A 25,175-nucleotide genomic window follows, 5' to 3' on the forward strand; every position below is an offset into this window, starting at 1 on the left:
GGGGGGTGTGAGTGGGGGGGGTGGGGGTGGGTGTACGCTTGCCCCGGGCGTGGCGCTGCCCGGAGCGGGCCCGGGGTCCGCGGGGACCCCCGTCTCCTCTTCGTCCTCCTCCCCCCGCTGTCAGGCGGCGAGCGGCCCGCTCGGGGCGGGGGCCGTGCGGGGCCGCTCCCCGCCAGGTAGGGGTGCGGGCTGCCGCCGCCGTTACGTAAACATGAGACGGAGAATGTGCCGCGGGAGCTGCGCCTCGGGGGAGAAACTTTGCGGGGGCTTGTCGGCTTCTCTTGCCCTCGTCCTCAGGGGAGAGCCCGGTGCGGGGAGGTGTCGGGGCTCGGCGGCGCGGGGAGCCCCGCACTTCGCGAGTGAGGGGGTCTCGTCGTCTGTGGGGTCGGGGGCACCCCGAAGGCCCTTTCCCCCCCCATCTCTCCCGTTTCTTTTCTCCCTTTCGCGGTTTTATTTTCCTTTTCTAGCGTCATTGCTGCGTGCGTTTGTTTATTCCCAGTCCCGCCGTGTCTCTGGGCTCCCGCCCCGCGTACGCGCTCCCCAAACCGGGGGCTTCGTGCTGACACACCGGTGGGGTTAACCCGCACCCGGGGCGTTCTTCAGCCCCGGCTGGGAAAGCCAGCCCTGGCCCCAGGCTCGCCCTGGCACCCCAGGACGTGTCCCCCCAGGACGTGTCCCCCCTGGGGCTGGGGTCGCAGACACAACCAGCAGCGGGAAGGGCCGCAGGGCTCTGGGACCCGGCATGTAAATATTTATGGTGGGTAAACACGGCCGGTGTCTGCAGGCAACAAGTGTACGCTTCTCTAAGCCCAGCTGCAGTCGCCGGAGTGATTGCTGGTGGTTTTTTTCTGTCCGTTCTTATAATTTCCTGTTCCCTTTTCTCCTTCGGCCCTTCCTCTGGCTCCCTTGCCCTGACAATGCACAAAGAGCAGGCTGCAGTGGGTGCAGGCAGCTGCCTGCCATGTGGGCTGCTGCCAAAGTCACTGAAGCAGCAAAACCTACCGGGCTCTGGCCCTCCTGGCGCTGTCTGGGGCGAGGGGCTGTGTTGACCTAATATAAACCCATCCCTCCTTCCACAGCTTTGAACCCTGTGGATGTCCCTGCCTGTACAACCCGCAGGCGCTTCTGCCTGCGCTGGAGAGAGCCCTGGGTCTGCTCCCTGAACTTTATGTTTTGGGTCAGCTCAGGAATTTGCCCAAGAGGACAGTGCTGCTGGAGGTGATCTGTGCGATGGGTATTTCCTAACGCAGCCCTCTCAGCTCACAGGCATTTATGGTTTGAACTTTTTCTGCCATCTCTCCCTCTGTCGTTGCACGAAGCAAAGGTTGGTGCTCTGAACGCCTGAAAACGGCAGGATTTTGCTGAATCTGGTGTTTCTAATCTGACACCAGTGGATGTGATCTTGTTCTGCTGTTATTCCTTGGCCGTGCCGGGTGAGACTTTTTCCGTTTAGCATAGGCTTTTATCAGCAAGGTTAAGTTCGAGTTTGCTTGTATGCTTTACAGATAAAGGTTTGCTACTACTGCTAATTCATGAAGGGAAGGGAATGCAAGTTGGGACAACTGGGTATTTCCATCTCTTCTGGAAGTGGAGGACTTGAGTGAAATCACACTTAGCTCTCGGAATTCAACTGCTGACTTGTTGGGTGACTTTAGGGCTTAGCTGAGCCACCCGTGTGCCTGTGCCTGCCCTGCTCTGCACAGAAGCTGTGCCTTGGCTGGGGAATACAGTGAGCAAGGCTCAGAAAGTGTTTTGAGCCCAAGTCCCAAGATGTCATGGGAAGGAAGGGAAGTTCTGTGTGTGACAAGACTTTATAACTTCAATTGAGTAAGTTTCAGTATGAGAGAGGTTGCAAAACCCATTTCGTTTATTGAAAGCAAATGCACTCAGACCCCCTCAGTTTGTTGTTGCCAAAAGGGAAAAAAGTAGAAGCTATTTTTGGTGTGAGAGAGGAGATGGGGCATGCACATGTCTGGGGCAGGAAAACACTGGTGCTTTGTTCTGGCTTCATGTGGGTGGTGGTTTCTGTTATTTAGCTGTGTGTTTCTGCCAAGTTGCAAAACACCTGGTTCTGAAAACCTTGTGGAGGTCAGGGCCAGCTCTGCGGAGCTGGTACCGGCCCTGCATGAGAGTGCCTCCCACGCCGGTATCTCCAGCGCTGGAGAGGTGGGTGGATGCTTCTGGCTTCGCGCCTTTGAGTGCCAGGGAGGTGACTGGCATTTTTTTTTGTGACAGGATCTGGACTGAAACCATAGACTTGTTTCACACAAGCCACCGAACAGCTGCTGCTTGGCAATACCTTTCACTTGCTAATGGCTGTGGTTGGATTTGAACCAAGTTGCCTCGAGTGGAGGTTGTACCAGTCCCTGGAGCCATCCTGCGCTAAATCCAGCGAGGGTTTGGTTCAGCCTGTGTTCCAGTCTTGTAATTAGGAGATCCAGTCTGGTAAAGGCAGCTTTGTTATGATTGGTGGTGAAGGTGCGCATGCGGCCGTGCCGCTAGCTGTATGTGTTAAGAGAGCTGCCCATCTCATCTCCTCGGCAGCTCTGGACTGCATTGGCTGGAATTGGGTCATAAGAGATGTCTTCATCTTTTGTGACATGGCTATAAATTATTTGTCCCCTTGATGGCTCCTGATGCTCCCTCCGCTGCTGGTTCTGGTTAGTGGCCTCTACTGAAACGGAGTCTTGTTTTTGGGTGGCTCATCCTGGGAGAAACCTGCTTGAAGTCAGTGGTAATTTATGAGTTTTGGGATAGCGTCATCTTCACAGCTCTTTGGGGAAGAGGAAAGTTATGATCTCCCCGATTTCTAGATGAGCAGGTAGGAAAAGAGGTTTAAATCGGTACATTTTCGTAAGTGGGTTTTGGTCAGTTCATTTGAGCAGTCATGATGAGACGTGGGTTTGAGAGGGCCTGTGTTTGGGGTGCTGTGCTACCCATCCCTGACCTGGTGTCTCATTCTGATTGGATCACTAGACGCAGCTGAAGGTCGAGGCTGGGGGAGAGTCATGTGAAGTTCAGTGTGTCAGAGCAAGGCTGCTGGGGAGCTGGTGAAGAGCAGGCTCTTTACCCAGCAGTGCTTTGCCCCTTCAGTGTGAGGGCTCGTTACTCCAAATAGCAAAGCACCCCTTCCCTCCTGGGCTTTGTGCCTATGAGCAGTGAGCCCCCAAATGCAGACCCTGGGCTACAAGCAGGGATGCTCAAAGATGGGAATCCAGGCTGTGTGCTCTTAAAGGGCTGCGTGGCTTGCTTCAGCCTTCACTGAGAGGTTTCAGCAGAGAGCAGGGTTGGCTCAGTGGAGCTAGATAGGGGGTACGACAGTGCCCAGTTGCCTCTGTGATTAGTGAGGCTTCTGCAGCCGCTTAAGGATTTGGGCGTCATGAGGTCATGGAGTCTCATCTAGGATGTGGTGATGTGGGCTCTTGCATAGCCCTTGCTGTGTGGGTCCTTTCCAGTTTAACTGGTGGAGAATTACTGTTCTGTTGGCACAGGGGTGTCAAGGTCTCTGATGTACCATGTGATGTCAAAGGGATGGGTTGCAGAGGAAACTCCAAGTGCATGTTATTAATGAGCATGGCTAGAGCAAGGATGCTTCCTAAAAGATGGTTGAAAAGGGAAGCTGGAGCTCCAGATGAAGGGCATGAAAATGCCTGCAAGACACTGGTTGGGGGTGGGGGGAATCTGGTAGGAAGGGGAGAAGGAGAGAAGAGCAGAAGGAAATGAGTGATTTGGCAGTTTTGGGAAGTGAACCCTGACCCCTGTGCACGAGGCGGCAGCGGGACTGTACTGGGAATTGAGAAATCTGGATTGCAGCCCCAGTCCTGCTGCCCACCCTGCTTGTCACTTCCCTTCTCAAGGCCACCAGTTCTCCCTTCTTGCCAACCTGCCTCTGGGCTCCCCAGGGCATGAGCTGGCCCTATAAAGGGCGAGCAGAGCGCCCAAGGAGGGGGTGCTGCTGGTGAGCTGGCAGAGTTCACACGGTGCTGCTACCCACTGACACCCTGGGAAGCTCAGCAGTGGGACGTGGATGTGGTTGGGCAGGGAAGAAGAGGTGCTGATTGCTACAGACCTTGCTGCTCTCAGTGTGTGCTAGGGCTGCTGGTTTGAATTTGCCTTGGAGATATCCAAAGAGGAGCCCTGCCTGCAGTGGAGAGGTGACTGGTGCTAGTACTGGAGGAAAAACTGTATAGATAGAGCTGTATGGCCATGGCCATGATTGCTACTGTGCTCCTGGGGCTGGAGGAGAGCTGGAGCATGGGGAGGGGATGCTGATGGGATGGGGAGAGCAAAGCAATCCACATGCTTATGTGCCTGCTGGGTGGCACCGAGGATGCTGATAATGGTTAGTGCTCTCAAGCGCTTTATAGCTGTGAAGCACTGAACAAACATTAAGGAATGTAAAGGATAGCAGCTTTGTCTAGTTACAGAGAAGGGAAGTTAACTCCAAATTAACTTTATGATCCGTGAAACTGAAGGTTATTTAAAAAAATAATAACATAAATGGAAATGCTGAAGTTTTCCAGAGTCGCTGAGTACGCTGCTTGTTGTTTAATGCCTTCCATTTCTTCACTCCCAGCCTGTGTTTTTGGCTCAGGAACAAATTACAAGCAATATCAGCTTACGCTTGGATTTGAACCCACATTACTCTTAGTCAGCTGAAATATTTCCCCTTATCGCCGCTCCCATAATGTTTATTTTAGTCCGGATAGCATCATGGATTTTCTGCTAGCTGCAGGGAAGAAGCCAGTCTTTCCAACACCTCAGCACCTTGGTAAGACGTGAGCCCAAAGCTGGTTGGGTTTCTGGAAGAGACGCAGCTTCATTTTCCACCGAGAGCTTTATGCAGGACTGTATCCCAGAAAGGTTCGTGGCGTTACAAACCCAGGAGGCAGCAGATGGATGAATTGCTGACAGATTTAAAATCGTATGACGAACATAAAGCATTCAGATGTGAGGCCAAGGCAGGAGGAAGGTTGCAAGGGGGGGGGAGGTGGAGGCAGAAAGGTCGAGGAAGTTATTCTGGGCAGGAGATGTGCAGGCGAAGGCAGTCTCCGGTGGGTTCAGCCTACAAGGGGAAGGGGAGGTCTTCCAGAGGAGGGATGTGGCGAGGAGCGTGTTCCCGTCAAAGGGCAGGCAGCCCTCTGTGTCCTGGACTGCTGGTGGGAGGAGGAGGAAGGGGGCCAAGTCCAGCCTCTGCAGCAGCGGAGAGGCCAGGAGGAGCGGGGCTGCCCTGGGAGGAGACAATGTGGTGGGGGCCCAAATGGTTTCCTCCTGTGGGAAGTGGTCCGAGGGAGAGTGCCAGCACCCGGGGAGGCAGGGGACGATGGTGGGTAATGTCTCTGGTAGCTGCAGCCCTGGCTGTGGCTCTCCTGGTGAGTGTGTTGAGGGAGGGAGAGCCGGCAGGATTTCCTCTCTGCGGTGCTGGCTGCCGGGTTAATAACTAACCAAGCAGTCTAGGTTTATCCTTTCATTGTGGAAGGGAATTATTTACATAATACCACTCAGCGTAATCTTTATTTAGCATTGTTTCCCTGGCGTAACACTGGACCGAGTGGCTGTGCCCAGAAATGCAGTTTCGGCCCAAATACATGGGAAGTTAACCCTTCCTGCCTGTGTGTGCTTCACCCTGCCCGTGGAGATGGAAGGAATGCTCTGGTGGTGTGTGGCCATCTGTCATGCAGGCTTTTTTATTGAGTTTTATATCTTCTAAACCCTGTTTTCTGCAGGCTCCAGGCTGGTGCCTGTGCGCTTCTCACCAGCTTCGAAGCAACACAGCTGAGGTTTGTCCTCTGCGTGTTAGGGCAAGAGGGTGGCTTGTATTGTGCTTTTCCCTGTCTCTACGTGGAAGGAGGCAGAAGGAAAGAGATGTGTCAGCCGGTGGGTGGAGGATGACAGGATTTGGGAAAGTTCCTGGTGCTGATCATCCCATTGTCTGTGATCAGTCCCTGGGGACTCGCTGTCTCCCAGGCGAGCAGGTTTCATCTTCCCTGGGGAGTGTATAATTGAAAGGTCTGGAGGCTTAGGTGGTTGTCAAAGGAGCTAGAGCTCGATTATTGCAGCACAGTGTGGTGAAGGACTAAGCCCTGAGGTGGAATCATGTGGTGGGAGAGTGAGTAGGTGAGTAGGATGGCAGGGGAAGCTGAGCATCTTGACCATCCGTCTGTACCTCCAGCTGTGTGGCGCTGGCTGGAGAGGGTGGAGGGTGTCTTCCCTCTATGCTGTGGCTTCTAGCAGGCTGTGGCAAACAATGGAAAGTTGGCTTTCTTCTGAAAAATATTTTAAAACCTTGTAAAATGACTCCCAACGGCTACATTTTTATAGGACTGGGTTTCAGCTGCGTTGTACTCGATAACTTCATAAATAGCTCGGTCTTTGACCTCTGCAGACTTCTGGAGTGTGTACCTCCCGGTGCTGCAGAAACACCCCAGCAAGCTCATGGTTTATGGGTGGTAGCACCTGGCTCCTACAGCAGAAGCACTTGCAGCTCTGCAGAAGTGTTTACTGTTGAGCACGTGTGATCTCTCTGGCGTGATGTTGCAAGGAGCTGGTTTTGCACGGGCTGTGAGTCCCCAGTGATTTACGCCGCGTTACCTGGTGATAGATGCACAGTGTGGGGCTGGACACTGGCATCTGATGGCCTTTCCTGTTAGCCTTGCTGGAGGGTGATGCAGAGCCCGTGTCAGTTTTATGCTGGTGATGTGGACGTTACCCGATCATGCCTGGAACTTGCTGGAACAAAGGTAACTTGTTAACACCCTCCCTGAACCAATTACACCTGGCAGGGTGAGTTTGCATTGGACCAGGGCCGAGACGTGTGACTGCAGCATTCCCTCTGCACTGCTTGAAGCCCTTGAGCTTCGCCTACTGACTCGTGGAGCCCTTGCCCGTTACCGTCACGCGATTCATGATATCATGTGGTATGTAAATCTTGGAGGTGTAACAGAGCAGTGGTGTTTGGTATCAAAGCTGTGTGCTCAGCAGGTTTCTCCAGTCACTTGCCTGGGGTGTTTTTCCTGCGTGGGGACCTTAAATAACTGTGTCCCCTCTCCTCTGGCTCAGAGTTTCTTCTGTGAGGTGAAGCAGATGACACTTTCCCATTGGAAATACTTCCTTGGGGTTTTTTTTTTCTGCAGGTACCATGTCATATAATTCCATTAATATAGTTTTCAAGCTTTATCTTGAGAACAGTTACTGCTTTTATTTTTTCCTCCCTCGCTTCCAGAGCTCTGAGCTCATGCCAAGGTCTCAGCTTCATTTCTAGGTCACTGGTCTGCCCTTTCATTTCCCCCCCTTGCGCTGGAGTTGGCTGGCTTGTTTTGATTTGGTAATATGTGAGGTGGTGTCCACAGACAAAAACAGGCAGGCTGGTGAAGTTCTTGTTTCCCTGCAGCCTTGTTCCTGGGCTCTGTGTGTGTGTGAATAATAATTTCCAAATGCTGGACCAGAGGTGATTAAAAACTGTCAAAGAAAGAAAATGCAGCAAACTCTGTTACAGGAGTCTGTGTATCCAGCGTCCTGGGAAAACCCTCAGAACTGGCAGTGGAAAAAGCCATCAGTGCTCTTGTGCAAGGCTTTCTAGTCTGAAATAAGTGCTGGTTATTCAGGAGGTGCTGATGAGGCAGAAGGGGTGGGAGCGCTGTGGTGGCTGTGGGGAGCTGAGGATCCTACTGGGCAGCAGCGTCTGTGAGGACGAGCGGTCCTGTTTTACTGAGTGCCAAAGGCAATGGATGTTCAGAGGTTTTTCTGCAGCTCTGGGTTTGGGACCGTGAAGCACTTGTCATCAGTTAGATGCATTGAGCATCTTTATTTTCGGAGTGAATGATCCTGCTGACAGCATGTATAGGAGGTGTCAGCCAGCCTCTATTCCCACCCCCCCGCCCATTTGTAGGTTTTAGTCTTGGCTTTGCTTTGCTCTCTTGATAGGGTAGCCGCTAAAAAATTTTGTTGGTTTTTTTTTGATTGCTTGATGTCTACATGTCTTAAGATGCCATGATTAGAGACGCACGTAAAGAGCTGCTGTGGTTTTGGTCCAGAACCCAGCCAGCTACCAGCGGCATTCCTGAGGGCTGTGTGCTGATGGACTGGGAAACGCTGCAGGATCTTGGGTTTTCTCCAGCATTATGAAACAATACCTTAAGGCTTGTGTTTTGTTCTAACTGTGGCTGTGGAAAAGTAAGGTTTGAGTGTTCTCTGCTGAGATTTGATGCTCATGAAATCTGGAGCACATCTATGAGTGTCCTAAAACTCTGCCAACAGCAGGTGAAAGCTGAGAAACTGGACTTGGCTTTGCCCAGAGGTGAAGGAGTTGTTGCTGAGGAGGCAGCCACACGTATGCAAGCTCTCTGGTTGCTCCTGCTCTCCCTGCCAAAGATGGGTTGAGTTTTGCTGCCAGTTTCAGTGGGTCAAGAGCTTCAAGCTCCATCTGTGGCTTGCCTTTTTTTTTTTTTTTTCATTTTATTCAGTTGTGCTTTTAAAATGTCTGTGGATTTCTTCTCAGCAGGAGGTTTAATTCCCCACACAATGTGTTACTGTGTTTGTCTTGCTCTAGTTCCTTGTTTTATGCGGAAACACCTTGAACCTTTGGCTGAGTTGGCAGATGGGTGCAGAGTCAGACCCCTGGCTGCAGACGTGGGGCTGCTCCAGGAAGAACATGTCCATGCCTGACTCCTAAGCCTCTGGTTGCCAGCTTGACGTGTTTGGCTAACGCAGGCACTCCCCTGTGTTTTGATCAGCCAGTCTACACGTACTTATTTTTGTTCTACAGAGGCTGATCCCTAGGGTGAAGGAGGCTGTAGCCAGAAATGAGTGTTCACACTTGCCTTGATGAACTTCTGGAGCGTTTTGCCAAGTAATTATTAGGTAACTGAGGCTAAAATTCCTACTGTAGAGGGGACAGCCAGGAACGCTGCAAACCTGGGGCCTCATCCTTTCTTCACTCCTTCCAGCTTTGCATAAACAAGGTGCCTGTGCTGTCTTGGCCATTTGCTTTATGAAGCCTCTCCACCAGCAGAAGAAATAGCTAAATAAATACAGCAGCTTCGCCTTGCAGTCTTGCCAAGTCAATTTAGTGTGTATGTTGAGGAGGCAGAACAATTAGTTACGGAGACAAATGGGTCTTCTCTGTGTTCTGCGCTCCAGTCACACGGCCGGCTCCCAGCGTGGTGATAAGCATAGCAGTGAAATCTGTATTAAGCAACCAATTAAGGTGTCTGCAGAAGGGAGGGGGGGGGTGGGAAAGTAGCAGCCCAACATTAACCTGCTGAGAAAGGTGGAGCTGAATTGTATCTCTTAATGGGTTTGGGGCTGGCAAGCAAGGGGGTGATTCCTTCTGCTGTTTTCACAGCATCTAGCTGACCTGTAGGCTGGATTCCTGGATGTGGGGGCTTTGGTCATAGTGCTGGCTCAAGGAGTCTCCACCTCCTGACACCACCCAGTTCCTGTCACAGTGCTTCTCCCTCCTCTTGTTTTTGAGCTGAGTAGTTGAAGGAATGTCTTCACCAAGCAGTCATGCTTTTTGTTGGGATGACACCACTTAGGGGTGCTGCAAGGAGGGATGGGGAGTTTAAGGGGGGCATACAGCCTGAAGTCAGGGATGTAGTAGCTGGAATTTCCACAGCTTAATTACATTTCAAGCCTTTTGCAGATGTAAAACCACAGTCCTGAAATTCCCCTCTGAGATTTTTCTCTCTCACATCTCCATGCAGACCAGTGCTTATCTCTGATGAGTCTCCTTTTGCAGGGGATAAATCGGTTTTGTACCCGCTGATACAGACCCTCGCATAGGGTGCAGACCTTCACATAGGGTTTTATTTGCAGTCATTTCAGCCTGGAGCCACGTACCGTTGGTAGAAGTTCACAGAATCACAGAACATTAGGAGTTGGAAGGGACCTTGAGAGATCATCTGGTCCAACCCCCCTGCCAGAGCAGGATCACCCAGACTGAATTGCACAGGAACACATCCAGGCTGGTTTGAAAGTCTCCAGAGAAGAGACCTCTCTGGGCAGCCTGTCCCAGGGCTCCATCACCCTCAGAGTGATAAAGTTCCTTCTTAGATTCACATGGAATGTCCCATGTTCCAGCTTGTACCTTGTCCTACTGCTGGCTATCACTGAGAAGAGCTCCATCCTCCTGACTCTTGCCCTTTGCATATTTATAACCATTAATAAGGTCACCCCTCAGTCTCCTTCAAGCTAAATAGGCCCAGCTCTCTCAGCCGCTCCTCCTAAGTTCCATCCTTCCTGCTGTGGTCTGGGCAGCTGGGAAGGTCAGTGGCATTTCCTCCTTTTCCATGGGCTGAGAATCGCCTGCCCAGACCAGTAAGGTGGCTGGGAGTGCCCTTCCTGGGCAGGGTTTGAGCTTTTCACCCTCCATGGGCCTGTGCTTTGTGTTAGCTGCTGGCTGCAGTACCTCGGTTCCTTGACTCTCACTCTTGCTCCTCGTGTGATTCAAGTAGTCTGTGCTTTTTGTGCTTTCAGCCCCTTGTGTCCCTGAGCAGCGAAGCTGGTCAGATGCCATCCTCTGTGCTCTGTGGCAGCTTCTGCAAGCGGCTCTTGTGGCTCAGTTAGGCACTCGATGAACAGCGAAGGAGGGAGGGGAGCATCCTTCTCCCAGGAGGGTTTAACACTGCTCTTCACAGCCTTGCTGAACTGCTGATCGCTGTTTCTCTCCCACTTCTTTTTTCTAAATCTGCTGCTGCTCTTCTGGAGGCAGCACTGGTTTTTACTTGTGTGCTCTGCTGCATGGATGAACGTGTTGCAGTGTAGGGCTGCGAGTCACTGAAGGGATATTGATTGTAAATGGGCAGTGTAGCTATTGATGCTTAAAATATTTGTTTGGGGTTACGCTGTAACTCTCAGTGCATTGTTTTTATTCCCAGGAATAGGTAAACAAGGTTCAGCTGTATTTGACATGGTGTTGGGAGAGATGGATGGCTCTCTGTCACTTCTTTGGCAGGTGGTGGTTGAATTTTTAAGAGAAAACAGAGCATCTTTTTGTTCCCGCCCCCAAAGCAAACAAGCAGAATCCGGGCAAGAGGTGGATCTGACATGCATTCTGTTTGTTTCTGTGTGCAGATGCACCTTCTTGTGGTGTCATTAACCTGGTTGCTCTCTGGTGCTATTTTTAGCAGCCTTATGATCTGTGGACAAGATGCTCTTCCAGTAATCATTGGTAAGCAACTCAGCCGGTGTGGGGGTGGAGGGGAGGGTGTCCCAGGGCAGTGGAGCCCTGGAGTTGCAGGATGCAGCTCCCCCATCCCCAGTCTCACATGGGGAAATCTGTGTGTAGCATTACTCTCCAGTTCCTGTGACCATGGTAACCGACTTGGATACATCAAACTTGACTAATTAACCTAATGGAGAGTTGTTTCCAGGCTGAGTCTCTCCCATCGGATTTTCAGAGCAGAACTTGTGTTGTCTGAGCCACCACCAACCTCTGCAGCCAGCGCTGATTTTCTCAGTGTGGCTTCTGTAGCAGGCTTCTTTCTTGTGTCCATATGAGCTGGGGAGGATGGCTCTGAACCAGACTGGTGTCTCAAGTGCTTCTCTTGCTCTGCATTCCCCTCTTTTTTATAATTTCTTACCTTCCCAGGGGAGGAAGGTCCCAAACTCAGGGAAAAACTTGCTCTGATTTCCTTGTTGGGATGACTGAGGTGAAAGCAAGTACTTTGCTGCCTGTATTGTGCTGCAGGATCTCTATCACCCTGACTTCTGCCATTTAACATCTGATCAGATGGGCTTGAAACAAAGCGACACATCCTGGAGATGCATGTCACTGGGTTTCTTCATCTTAATGTACCAGTTAAAGGCATCGCTACTTTGCACTCTTTCTCCTGGGTTTAATTAGTATGTCAGTGATTGGAGGTGCAGACTGCGGCAGGGACTTTAGAGTTCAGCCTCAATTAAAAACCATCCTGTGCCAAGCAGATAGCGGCAGGCAGCAGTGCTATTCTCAAGTGTCTCCAGCCATCCATCGAAACACCATGTGATCGGTTCAGTTGAGAAATCTGAGTAGGCAGAAAGCAGTTTCTGGGATAAACCTTGTGAGTGCTGCTCAAAATAGCCTGAAAGGATGGGTTTGCTTTCTGCAGTCACTCTTGGTCCCTGAGGCTGGTCAGAATTTTAGGTGGATTACTAACTATTGCTAAGCTGATCTTCAAAAAAAAAAATCTCAAGATCCCTGTTTTTTTCTTTCTGATGCCACTTCTGGTAGGTTCGAACTTAAAAGATTTGTATTTTCATGTCTTTTCAGCCATAATTGTAAGTATCAGGACCTTCCTTGGCTGCGGTTTCAGTGTTTTCTATTTTCCAGCAAAGCTGAAATCACAGCGCAGTCGATGACCTCGTGTTTGACCCTCCGGATTCTCTTGGGCAGCCTGGCAAACAAATGTGCTGTGAGAGGAGCACACCAGAGTAGCCTGAGCCATTAGGCTGGTCAGTCATTGACTAGGACTCTTGTTTTTCTTCCTTTGAAGATCTGCTTAATCGGTGGCATCGCAACCCCCTGCTGCACTGGGCACCTGGAGGGGTTCGCTGGCTGCTCCCCATGACGTGGTGGTGACGTGGGAGACGGCGGGGGGGGCTTTAGAGAGTCCAGTGCTGTAATCAGGTTTTACTGGGGAAGAGATTGTCATTGATATCCCTGGGATTTGGCATCTATATAAATACTCAAGCCAAGCTCTATTTAAGTGTGTAGGTTCATGTTAGTTCATGTGCTGGGGGGATCAGGGTAGGGAGCATCCCACGGTTGTGGTCCTTCCCTGTAATTCCTATTCCCGATCTAAACCATGGATGATGAGGTGGGACTTGTGGAGGGTGAATCCCTGCAATCACTGTGCAGCTGGATGGGAAGGGATTGCTTCAGACACAGCTCATTTCAGGCCTGATTGGGAAACTGGAGTAAAAAGCACGTGGCTAAAACTGGTACTGTCACACAGCTGGAGACTGGTGCCTACGGGCCTGGGTGCTGTGTGGGTGTCTGAGCAGCTCTGAGATCTCCCAGTTGTGAGCTGGTTTTCCACCCTTATTTACCTCAGTACCTCTGGGTGACACGAGCGTTTGGGAGATGCAGCAGAGCTCAGTTCTGCAGCTGAATTCACACAGGAGAAACGAGAATAGTTTATTTTTGTTGGGGGAAAGGAGGGGGAGGTAGTGGGGGGAGTTGGTATCAAATGCTTGCGGTCCTTTGAGCTTGTGGTTTTGAAAACAGAAGAAAACTGTGAGGGCTGACAGATGTCTGGAGAGAGGTAAGGTCCTGGCTGTGTCTGGGCCTTATTTAATGAACTTTCTTGTCTTTCAACTGTTAGCTGATGTGTTGGTGGAACTGAATTTTATTGACAAAAGTGTGGTTTGAATGGATATCATAAATTCTCCCAATTGCTTGCCTAAGGGCGATTTTAAGCAAGGTTTCCAGGAGCATCCCTGCTCTTGCTGTGACTTGACTGGTCTGCTTTCCCCTCTGCACCACCTGTCTTCACAAGGGGCATCTCCACAGAGAGCGATGTGGTTCGTGCTCTCCGTGTGCTGGGCAGAAGCTGTGAGAAATGCTGTTCAGATGGTAGGGATTTGGGGCAGCCCTAGAAAATAACTTTCTGCTGGTGGACAGTTCCAAACTGTTTCCCTCCACCCCCCCTGCCCCTTCCCCAAAACAAAAGAAGAGATGAAAGGCTTCATTAGGAATTACTCAGCTCTGCCGCCTGTCTGAGATCTGGCTGTCTGCCTTCATCCCCCAGCTCAGGGAAGGTCAGAGGGCATCTCCCTGGGGAGGATTTGCTGTTGACTGAATTGCACTCTGTCATTATCCTGCCGGATAACGAATGCAGTGGCCTCATTGGCACTGGCTTCAGAAAAAGCACGGTCATCTGCATGTGGCCTTGAGGTGAGAGGCGAAAACCTAAGGAGAGCGGGAGTGGAAAGCCTTATCTTGTGGGAAAGATAGGACCCGGGTGGTTTGGCTTAGCTGTTTGCTTGCTGTGTGATGCTGAGCAGGTCTGTAGGCACTCTGGACCTCTGCATTGTCTTGCTCTTCCTCAGGAGGTGGGGAGACACACAGCAAGAGGGTTTAAAGGACAAAATACCTTCTGGTGGGGTGAAGCTACTTTGATTTACTCCTGTTTTCCTCAGTGGAAAATGTGTCAAGCTTGTGATGCAGTTGAGATCTCCTAATAAGATTGAAACCAATTTTTTTTTCCCCTGTTTGTTTTGTTTTCAAATAGGTTTCCTGAAAGAAAAACACAACAAATCCCTCTGAGCTAATTGGTGTGTGATTTGAATTCAGCTGCTACCTTGGAAGAGCTTTTCCGGCAGCTGATCTGAAAACCACCTTTCCCACGATGTTCTGGGTTGTCAGTCAGTGCTAAAGGATCTTGGAAGTTGCTGGTGGGGAGGAGAGAGATATGTCTTGTTTGATATGCTGCATCTTTTAGTTTGAGTGTCATAAAATAACTCGGAGACGTGTGAAAAAGCCCTTAACAGAGAGAGGCTATCGGAGGGATGAAAGCTTTGGCAGCTGGAAATGAGCAAGGAACAGTTGTGGGTGCCGGAGCCTGTTGGGCTGGCTGAGGAAGTAGGTAGACCTGAAGAAAGCTTAACATTTTAAGCACTGATTTTTAGATGATACCCACTGCCTGAAGGAGCTGGGCTTGTTCAGCCTAGAGAAGGGAAGGCTGTGGGGGAACCTCATTGCAACCTGCCAGTACCTGAAGGGAGCAGAGAAACAGGAGGGGAATCAACTTGTTAAAAGGGCAGATAATGGCAGGACAAGGGGGAATGGATTAAAGCTAAAGGAAGGAAGGTTTAGATTAGATATTAGGGGGAAGTTTTTTACAGGGTGTGTGGCGAGGGGCTGGAACAGGCTGCCCAGAGAGGGGCTGGATGCCTCATCCCTGGGGGTGTTCAAGGCCAGGTTGGATGGGGCCCTGGGCAACCTTGTGTAGCTCCAGGCCTGGAGGTTGGTGGCCCTGCCTGTGGCAGGGGTGTTGGAACTGTATGATCCTTGGGGTCCTTTTCAACCCAGACCATTCTATGATTCTATGCCTTGTGCCTTGATTTTTCTGGCAGCTGCAGGCTTAGAAGGGCTTGAGGCTGAGCTCTTCTAGCGTGTGGTTGCACATCACTGCTCTGCACGGGGGTGGCCAGGTGCAGGCTGTGGAGTAAAGCACTGAGCTTCAAACATGGGCCTTGGTTGCCTTTAGGCTGTGCTGGTTCCCTGGAAGACTCTGTGATAAGATTGCTGGCCCAGGTAACTTGAGTCCTGTCGATGAGTGGAAGAGAGGAGGGCAAGAGAGTTCGTGTCTTTGCTCATTGCTGTCATGTGTCTTGCAATCAGAAATGTATGAAATGGCCTTTGTGTTCCAGCGCAGTGTGTGCAAGTGTGTAGTTAAGCAGTTAGTAAGTACACTCAGTAGCAAGCTGGAATCACGTGTGTACATATAGAGATATATATTTCAGGTTCAGATTAGATATCAGGTTCAGATTAGATATTAGGAAAAAAATTTTTAATGAAGGAGTTGTCAGGGCCTGGAACAGGCTGCCCAGGGAGGGGGCTGAGTCACCATCCCTGGATGTGTTTAAAAACAGGGTAGATGAGGTACTTAGGGATATGGTTTAGCATAGGACAGGGAGGGTTGGACTTGATGGTCTTAAAGGTCTTATCCAGCCTTGTGATTCTGCGATACAGATGGTGATGGTTCGCATCTGGATGCCCTGACAGAACAGTACAGGAGGAGGTGGTCTTAGTCAGTTTTAAATCTTATACCCAAAGCAGGGTAATAATGACTTGAAATCGCTGTAATCCTGCCACCGACAATAAGGGCTGTAAAATTATCCTGTGTGGTCATAAAACAAATTAAAAAATAAAAATACAGCTGCCTGGAAAATTCTCATTGCTGTAATCCCGCACGAAGTGTGTGGGTCTGGCCGTGAATCAGTTTAATTGCCTTTTTGGGGGTCTAACTCTCCAGGTCCTTATCGCTGCAAGAAATCCTCCTCAGAAGGGTGGTTGGCTCTGTGCTGGCGTTCAGCTGAGTGATGCATGACCGAGTAGCAGCTTGTAGCATTTATGAACTAGGGCAGAAGTAGATCCCTTTATTCAGGCAGACCCGTGTAAGCCTTCGGTACTCTATATGAGGCCCCAAATTTGCCTATGTTATAAATAAGTCTGTGGCTTCATGCTTGTGTTGCTGCTCTCTCTTTTTTTTTTTTTTTTTTTTCCAGCTGAAGGCAACCCCTTAAGCTCTTTTCTGCAGGTCTGTTCAAGCTGGGGCATGGGGAATTCCTAAGAGGATTATCATGGTTTACTTGATACAGAACTTGAACTTGAGCAATGGCTTATCTTATCACTGATAAAAGACATGGAAATGAAGTTTATGTAACCAAGGAGGCCTTGAACGTGCCTTTTTTTTTTCCTTTCTTCTTTTTTTCTGGAATAACAGATCTCCCAAGTTCTTCCCTGTTCACAATTGTGGTATTTTCTGTTATCCAGTACTTACTGCCTCCATACTGCTGGTGAGAATTTATTTCCAGCCCTGTGTTTGGAGCAGTTCTCCAAGAAAAGAAAAAGTGGGTGGAGGGGGAGGGTTGCAGAGGCTTAGCAAGAGAGGCTGGGCACTGCTGCTTTTGCTGGAAAGCTTTGTGTCCTGGCTGGAGACAGCTTGGATCACAGCTTGGTTGCAAGCTTCTGTGTTGTCCTGAGCTCAGCAGGTCCTTGGAAGAACAGTGTAGAGCAGACCCTCTTCACCAGTGGGCTGTGAGCGTGGGACTGGAGAGTCTCTAAAAGTTGTGAGCAAACTCGAGCCTGAGAGCCAGAAAAGCCCCAGGAACAAGGAAAGATGCCTGATGCGTTCCCAGTGAGTTGGAAAAAGCAAACAAGTGGAGAGGGCTGGGATAATCTCTTTGGTGGCAGCTAGTGAATAAATGCAGACACGTCTGCCATGCTCTACTCCCACTCCGCTGACCTATTGCTCTGACACAGGGTGGGACAAAGCATTTGTGCCTCCACACAGGGAGGTGGGTGCTGGAACACCCAGCCAGGCATTAGGAAGGAGAGAGGAGCCCTTCCCACACTGCAGGATTTTGGTGGGTTTGCTTGCCCTGGTGTCCTACATCTGCCTCGTCTGTGGTGTGTGGGAGGACTTGTAGTTCCTAAGCTCTTGCTGTCACAGATTGTAACGCTGGCGCAGAGGTCCGGGCAGCGCCGTGCTTCCCGCAGGAGGACTCAGCAGACAGTTGGAGGCTGGCAGGCTGACAGTGCTTATTAGAGGTAACCTTCAGGAAATGCCACACGCAGCCCTCGCTGAGCGCGCTGGCTCCGGGCGCATACAGTATTTACACCATGCTCCTTGCCTTTCCCTTAAGGCTCTCAGCCTGCAGCAGCCCTTCTGTGCTCTGCCACCTGCCCCATGTCCTCATGCTCCAGTGCCTGGGGTTGGTACTGCCTGCTGGGATGCTCTGGCAGCAACCCACCATGCTGGAAGGAGCTGTCGACACCGGCTTTTCCTCTAAGCGTGGTATGAAGGCCGTCTCCTTTGGCCTCCCCAAAGAGGTGCTGGTGGTAATGTGCTCCTGGAGCCTTGGGTAAAGCCAGTGCCATGTTTTCACACTTGTATGCACAGTGAATGAGTTATTAATTAGTGGACCACCTGCACAGCAGCTCCTTGAAGTGCAAGGGAATTGCATGGGACCAGCTCTTCTGGCTGAGCTGGTGGCTTGCTTGGGTGCCTGTGTGGTGTGTGGAGTTTAAGGCCAAACCTGAAGCACTAAGATTTGAAAACTGTCCTCGTGTTGTCTCAGTGGTGTTTCTTCATCCCATGTGGGGTGGGAGGGTAGAAAACATGATAGATCTTGTTCTGGTAAGTGGTAGTGCTGAAACACTTTATCATGATGGAGCCTGGGCCGTGTAGGTGTGGGGAGGCTGTGCTGTGCGCCGCTTTGGGACGTTAGCCCCAGAGCAAAGTCAGGTATTCTCTCTGTTTCCTGGGGCTAAGATTGAGGAATATATATCTGAAGGTTGGGATTATGGGATGTGCACAGGTCTGGCCTTGCTTTGCTTCCCCTCAAGGTTGGTCCTCTGCAGACTGAGCAATGACTTTCCCAGAAGCAGCTGACTGGAGGTTGAGCTCGCATTCAGCTACTGGATCCACTCACTCTCATCCTGCTGCTTGTAGCACACAGGAGTTGTGTGTTTGCTTGATGCTGTACCACCTTCTGCCAAGGATCAGCTGCGATCCCTCCTGTGTGGATCTACCATCCTGCTCTTCTCCTTGGTGCAACCCTTCCTGGGGATGGCAGGAGCTTGTTGGTGCTTGGGGCTAGTGGGGGGTTACTCCAGGATGCTCTGATGCTTATTTCAGCATTTGCAGAGTGGGAAGCTTTCCCTTCCATCTTAATGATTTGAAGGGGAATTCATGGAGAAGCATAAAGAAAGAATTATTAAAGGAAGAATTTCTTTACTGGAAGGGTTGTCAAACTTTGGAACAGGCTGCCCAGCAAGGTGGTGGAGTCATCATCCTTGGGGGGTATTTAAAAAGGTGTGTAGATGAAGTTCTTAAGGACCTGATCTTAAGTCAGGGTTAGGTTATGGTTGTACTTGATCTAAATGGTGTCTCTTCCAACCCAGGTGATTCTATGATTAGAAAATGATTCTATGTTAATTTCCAGTAATACTTATTCTACGAGAGGCTCGGAGTGACTGGTTGCTGGGACTTGTGAAGTTGGGATGAGTGGGACAGACTGCCTCAGGCTGAGGTCCCTTGGCTGTGTTGGCTGTGAATCCTCCACTCCTCCAGCATGGATTTAATTTCCATGGTGCTGCAAATGCTTCCCCAGTGCCCAGCTATCAATTGAAAAGCAGTGGGGAGGTCTGCAGGGGGGGTTGGTGGTGATAGTGGGGAATGACTTATGGTCTCCATGGCAACCTACAGACCATAAATGGATCAATGTGCTGTTCTGCACCATCTGAAACTCCAGCAGCGCTGGCTAAATCTGGGGGTTGCCTTTGCCTGCCAGATCCTGCTGTGGGGCCATTAGTGTGAGACGGCTCGGCACGAAGCCTTCCCCCAAGTGCACCTCCAATAACGGGCGCTTGCTGTGATCGCTGCAGAGCAGGAGGGGTTTGTGCTGGAAGCCCATGCTTGGCTCCCCAGAGACCTCTGTGGGGTTTTGGATGTCTTTAAAGGTGTAACACTGTGTTGTGGTGAGGTGCTGTTATGGGCAACTGGCTGGGATTTGGGGATGGTAAGGAGGAATGGCTTGTTTTCCCTTCACCACTTCTTAAAACCTCCATCTGCAGAGGGAGATTTACGCTTCCCTTTCTGCAAGTTGAAGGCTCAGGACCCTGGGTGAGGTTTGTGTCAGGGGGGTGGGTAAGGGCAGCTGCCTTTGTTCTCACTTCTGCTTCTAGAGGTGTGGAGAAACAGAAAATCTCTCTAAGCTGCTGCTCTGCTGTCTCCACTGTGGTCAGATTTACTTAACAAAAGAAAATATTGATCTTCCTCGCTAGATGTGGTATAAAGGGACCTTGGTATGAAGCTTCCAATCTGGTGCTCTTTAAACCAGTCTTTCCAGTGCTGAACTCTCACACGTGCTCTGGAGTCACACCTGGCTCTGGGATTCAACCAGCAACTCCCCAGTTCTCAGCCAGGACTGGGGGCTGGTGTTACTGGAGCCAACAGAAGGTGGTGGCTGGCTCAGCCCAGGCAGGTCTGCTCAGTGGCATTTCTCTGGTCTGTGTTCCTCTGGCCCAGTGATGGGATAATCCCCAGTGTCTCCTGGTGCTCTGAGTGCTGCCAGTCTAAGGGGCTGCTCTCTGTCGGCGTTGGAGGTCGGCTGCGGCCATGAGGATCTGTGCAGGTGAGCTCGTGAGCTGAGGCACTGCAGGGCCTCTGCTGCTCTTCCATCTGGGTCCATCAATGTGTTTCCTTCACACAGGGAGGGAAAACCATTGCTTTCCCTTCTTACAGAGGGGCCTGGAGAGACGAGTTGCCAGAGGCTGCACCCGAGGCTTGCCGTGAAGCTGGGAATCCTCGCAGAGCCCTTAAGTTCCAAGTGTTCTTCCCAGACTTACATCTGCGATGAAAACTGGTGTTTGTGGGGCTCTTCTCACCTTGATTTCCAAATGCCTCATGGGATGATTGGAGGGACTTGGATTCCTCTGCCAAGTCTGTCTGGGCAGGGATGCGGGTACATTTCGTTTCTAATTCATGGTGCTATGTTTGTAATTTTGTTAATGCAGGCAGAGAGACCTGCTGTCTGCAGTGGGGTGGAAGATGCCCCAAGTATGCTCTGAAACTGTTTGTGTTGTTTCTGTCTGTCCAGCTCTGCCTGTAACCCCTGGCATGCCCTGCAGAGCTGGTAATGGGGTGGTGGCCGGTAACACGTTTGGGTACCCGTTTCGGACATCACGATTGCTGCTTATAAAGGCTCCGTTGTGGGACAGTCTGGCCAGATATCTGAGCTCATAATCGTGCGTGGTGCATTGCTGAAATGTCCAAGAAATCCACCATCTCTGTTGCTTTGCAAATAATTTATGTGTCTCTTGACTCCAAGCTCATAAAAATCGATAACTCTTCTCGTCCTTGGGTTTTTTTCAGCAGCAGCTTGGTTAAACTCTCCTGTTCTTTTGAGCTGCTGGTGTTGAAAGGCCATGGTTTGTTCACTTACCTGAGCTGTGTTTTCTTCTTGCAGCAGAATTGATCCAGGTTTTTGTGCAGAGCTGTCGCTGTTCCTCACCAGGACATCAGGCTGAGGTTACAGCAGGAGAGCATCCTCCTCTCTTAACACCTTTTCCACGGGCTCTGATGAGTCTTTGCTGTTAGAACTCCTGCTCCATGGCAAAGCCAGAGAGGTCGAGGGAGTTTGATTTTTCTGCCTGAGCACTATGGTACCAGCTAACAAGGGGTTAAAGCAGCTGCTGGGAGCAACTGGCAGCAGCACGAGGGCAGTTCCTGCCAAGCAGACCTGCAGCCCCCTTAGCCCAATAATTTGGATATGGATATGTTAATTTATTCCTGCAATTTCTAGGCCTGTCTCTGAATGCTGAAGCGCTCTGATGATCTTTGCTCCCTGTCAGGCTTGGAAACGAAGCTTGAAGTGTACCAGTAACAGCTGTGCCCTCTGTGTTGGGTTATTATCCTTTCAGAATTTAATAACGTGACACCCCTTTTTACTGGATAGCTTCTCCTTCCCTCTAGGAACAGATCAATAACAGACCTTGTATCTGCTATTTGGATGTAATTGCTAGTGTCAGCTGATGTCTGGCCCTGTTTCTCCAAACAGCCCTGGGAAGTGTGGTGGGCTGTGGGGATTTCTTCTCCAGGCTGGTGCAAGCCTGAAATGAAGAGGTGGTTTTGGAGTGTTTTCCATTGCTCCCTTTCCTTCCTGTTTGCACTTTGATAGGTGGGGAGGGCAGGAGAAGCCTCCAAAGACAGTGGCAGGTAACTGAAAGCTGACTGCTTAGCGATGGGACGGGTCTGCAAGGCGTATGGATTTCCATAGGTTAGCTGTAGATGGAGGGAGGCTTTGGCTTTGCCTGGGGAGCAGGCAGGAGGGCTCTCCATCACAAACAATTTCTTCTTCCCAAGTATTTAGGGTAATTGAAGAGGGTAATTGCTATACTTTTGTGCATCTAATCCATGAGTTGCCTGGGGAGGAAGGAGGAAATGATTCAAGTGCAGTGTGGGGAGGTGGGAGTGTGCAGGTTGTAAAGAGGGGAGGTTTACTCCAGGGCTGCTTATTCCCTGCCTGGTCCTTCCTCTTCCTTGCTCAGATTTCCTTCTCCGTGGGTGCATGGAGCCTTTCCTGGGGTAACTGGTTGGATGCATAGTGGCTGGGAAGGAGAGAGAGGGTGAGTTGTGGGTAGCCTGAGGATTCTTTCTCAAGGGAGCAGTAGGGTTTTTTATAGCGAGTGGGTTTGAGGTGAGGATTATGTGCATGGGAATATAGTGCTCAGAAAATACAGGAATATAGTAACTATAAAAAGTCTGCAGTATCTAGAGCTAAAATAATACTTTATAAATACTTCCTAGCAGTGGGGTTGGCCTGTGTAATCCTACAAGGAGAGAGAAGCGGTGTGATTGATGGTTGGCTCCATCCTGCTTTATCCCTAGACGCAGAGTGCCGTATTAAATATGACTGTCTCTTGGTATCACACCCTTAACAGGAGGCATAATATTACGTTACAATCTGTGTGGCTGTCTGGGGGAGGTCTATGGGATGGCATTCCTGCCTTGCTTCAGTCTGTGGCCAAACTCTCCCTAGATGGAGTCAAGGCCGGGCTCTAGCGCTGTGGATTTGTTTAATCGCTCTGTCTCCGGAGATGGCAGAGCTGCTGGGAAATGCAAACCCATTTCATTAAGAATACTCCATGCCCATTTTCCTAGCTGAAAGCTGCGTGCTATAGTGGGCATATTTTTTTGTTTATTTATAACACCTGCACTTAGAGCTGTGCAAATCATTTGGAGAATGGGATGAGTACCTAAAACGGGGGGGCGAGGGGGAAGTATTTGGAAATATAAAACCTGCCCTGTGCAGCTGCATGTGCTTCCACCGACCAGAGCTGTGACCCGCAGTTGGCCTGTGTTATGTACTATACTCACCCCTCTCTCTTATTTATTTCTTAGAATTTTCATTATTATCTCTATTTTTGTACCCAATTAAACTGGGAGATGGAGGGGTGGGAGAGCGGAACAAGACAGATGGATATAATGGGGCTAAATCCTGCCCAGCTGTTTTCTCAGCAGCCATCTCCCTTACAATCCCAAGGAAATAAATGCTTCTCTTGAGGGTCCTGATGGTTAATGATGATTTGAAGAGCGCACACAAACATCTCTGCAGATGCAGCCTGCCTGTGAGATTCCGGTCTTGCAGTGAGCCCTGGGACCCCGTTCCTCTTGCATTCAGTGTGATGATAAATCATTCATAGCCTCAGCAAATGCAATTCTCTTCCTCATGCTGCACATAAACAGTCCAGGACCCAGAAGAAAGCCTGCATTTGTAGTCCTCGGGAGGATGAGGCAAGCGCCGTGACAGCTGGGAGGATCTGAAATTGGAGTTACAGGAAAGGGCTCCGAGTGCACGGGTGTTAGAGCAATGCTGTGTGGGTGGTGCTTTGTTTTGTAGCTGTCCCAGGGTGATGGGGGGAGAACAGGGATGTGTTCCTCTTGTGTCCTGACAAATCAAAATTATTGCCCTTGTCTAGCCCTTGTTTTGTAGGGATCTGGTGGCAAATGTTGGTCGCGATGCCTTGTGTGTGGGGGGCTCTTGGCGTTTGGGTGGTAAGGGGAGAGGTAAAGAGGTGCTGCAGTGGAGAAATGGAGGGACCTGTGGTTCCTCCGTTCCTCCAGAACGCGGGTTCACAAAGGTCTCTTGGTTTTGTGGTGGTTTTTTGTTGTTGTTGGGTTTGGTTTTGGTTTTCTGTAGTTTGTTCCAGGCTGAACAAGTGGTTGCCTGGGTGGAGGGTGAACCTGGAGCCAGCTATGGCTTGGAGAAGCAGCCTTGCCCAATGTTGTCCCCAGAGCGGGACAAGTGCCTACTGTGTCTGCATGAGCTTCTTATGCTGAGAGTGTGATGGCAGAATGGGACCCTGCATGGACACTGAAATCTCAAAGCGTTTTGCTTCAGGCCTGGTTTGAGCATCCCTGCTCTCCCAGTGAGCAGAGCTCCCAGCCAGCATGGTTCTGGCCCCTTTAATGTCCCTGCCTGCTTCCCCCCATGGCCAGTAAGTATTCCAGCCCTAATCCCCTGGAAACCCCGGGCAGGAGGAATGCCCTTGGCTATGAACAGCTGCCAGCTCTGGCCAGTGCACAGAGAGGAGGGTCACCGGGCTGGAATAACTCTGTGTCTCTCTGTTTCAGACATCCAGCCCTTAGACTTTGCTCCTGTCTGTGAACTAATTTGGGTTTCTCGTTATGAGCCTTGCACCGTGAGCTACTACAGGGAAAGGGAAAAACGCACATGCACCTACACATGGTCTAGAAATATGTCAGTTGGGCTTGCTGAGAAACTCAAGCCCAAGCATGACCTACTTTGAGACTGTTATAATCTGCAGGGGAATGCCCTCTGGATTAGATCAGCATGATCCTATCAATTTGTGCTCTGGGCTGGAGGAAGCACTGGCTGAGTTGCTTGTTTTCCTCTTTTGCACATGGAATGAGGGAAGTTTTTCCCCCCTCCCTGCCCTTGCCTCCTCCTAGCACTCAGACTCAAGACCAGAGTTGGTGGGTTTGGTGAGTATAGCAGCCTGGACTCTGCTTTTCCCATACTGGTCTGTGCTGAGCACCTTCTTGCTGGGAAGCATTTGTACCATGGAACAGCAAAGTCCACGCTTGTTTGGGTCTGCTAGATGAAGTTGGTTGGCAAAGGTTCTGGTCCTGTGCATGGAAAGATGCCTGGGCAGATCTCCCCAGTACCCTTTTGATATTCAGCGATTTCAGTCTGTTTGCTTGCATTGGTTCCTTTTTCTCTGATCTTTTCCACCGAGAGACAATTTAATAAAATGTGATAAATTCTCTAACCCTTGTCTTTCCCCTCTTGTCACCAGCCATTGTTTATGTAGGAGCTAGAAATCTTTATTTTTCCCAACTAACAAATTGCTTCCAGAGCTCGGCAAGGACGTGCATAGCTGCAGCAAGAAGGAAATAAACAGGGAGGCTGCGTTTAATTTCAGTGGCTGCCAGAAAGGGGGAACCCAGCGCTTGCCAAGGAAAGATTTTTTTGGACTAGAGGTGCACCACACTTAATTTTCCAGGAGACTTTCTGAAAATAAAGAACCTGGAATGGATATAAAGCTCTCTGTGATGAAGGGAAATCGCTACCCGTTGGCTGGGAGTTTCGCCTTTGATTGCAGAGGTAGCTTTGCCTCGGGTGACTCTGGGGGGCTTTCAAAGAGGCTTTTTCTCCCATCTGCAGTACCTGGCACGGCAAGGGGATTGAGGAGCAAGGGGTGTTTGGTCCACTGGTGTGAATTGTTCCGCCAGACTTCAAAGAGACGTGGAAATACCTAATCTGTCGCTTTCAAAGGGAGGAATAAAATATTCTGATAGATTCTAAATGGAATCGCATCAGCGGTGCCTCTTCCACCGCTGCCTTTGAGCTGCTCACTGATCTTTCTGATTGGGGTAATGCAGTGAGGAAGATACAGTATTCCCTCGAGGGGAGCAGCTTGTGAACATTACTGTTCAGTC

The 25,175-nt window shown here is 50.4% G+C and overlaps 1 protein-coding gene across 1 annotated transcript in view; it reads left to right on the plus strand.

Annotated features, from left to right (window-relative positions):
• Positions 1-25,175, plus strand: part of NCOR2 (nuclear receptor corepressor 2) — a 245,299-nt gene that overhangs the window by 111 nt on the left and 220,013 nt on the right. The window lies entirely within an intron of this gene.

This window comes from Gallinula chloropus (genome assembly GCF_964237585.1).
Source record: "Gallinula chloropus genome assembly, chromosome: 17".
NCBI lineage: Eukaryota > Metazoa > Chordata > Aves > Gruiformes > Rallidae > Gallinula > Gallinula chloropus.